The sequence below is a fragment of the Fukomys damarensis genome, unplaced genomic scaffold (assembly GCF_012274545.1).
Source record: "Fukomys damarensis isolate Sample0158 unplaced genomic scaffold, DMR_v1.0_HiC HiC_scaffold_37, whole genome shotgun sequence".
Lineage (NCBI taxonomy): Eukaryota > Metazoa > Chordata > Mammalia > Rodentia > Bathyergidae > Fukomys > Fukomys damarensis.
This window is the reverse complement of record NW_022900949.1, coordinates 2970937-2971368: the sequence shown is the minus strand read 5'-3', so window position 1 is coordinate 2971368 and position 432 is coordinate 2970937. Positions and strand designations below refer to the sequence as shown.

At 60.9% G+C, this 432-nt stretch overlaps 1 protein-coding gene across 1 annotated transcript in view; it reads right to left on the bottom strand.

Moving 5' to 3' along the window:
• Camsap3 (calmodulin regulated spectrin associated protein family member 3) overlaps window positions 1-432 on the bottom strand; it is a 10552-nt gene that overhangs the window by 8622 nt on the left and 1498 nt on the right. The gene's annotated exons all lie outside the window — the stretch shown is intronic.

The following is a 432-nucleotide window of genomic DNA, read 5'->3' as shown; positions in this document are numbered from 1 at the left end:
GGGTGGGGCCTCGGGGGGCAGTAAGCAGGCCAGGAATAGAAAAGCCACTCCTGATGGGCGGGGCTCTGAGGCCTCAGGTACGGCTGGCCGCAGGGAGGTCCTCAAGGATGGGGGTGTTCTTTTAGGGAGAAGACCCAGGAGATGGGAGGTGCTTAAGCGGAGGAGCCGGGCTTAGGGGGTGGAGCTGAGTGAGGAGCCATCCATCAATTAGGGAGAGGAACCTAAAGGCCTAGTGGCTAGAGGATGGGTGGAGCCAAGTTGGATGGGAGGAGCTTGAGGGGAGCAGCCAGGTCTAAGGGGCACTGACAGGGAGGCGCCAGGCCTGGTGGGCGGGACTAGGCTTGGTGGGAGGAGCTAGGATTGGCGATAGATGCTAGGCTCGGTAGGGTTTGCTCTGATAGGTGGAACTAGGCTTGGTGGGAGGAGCTAAAC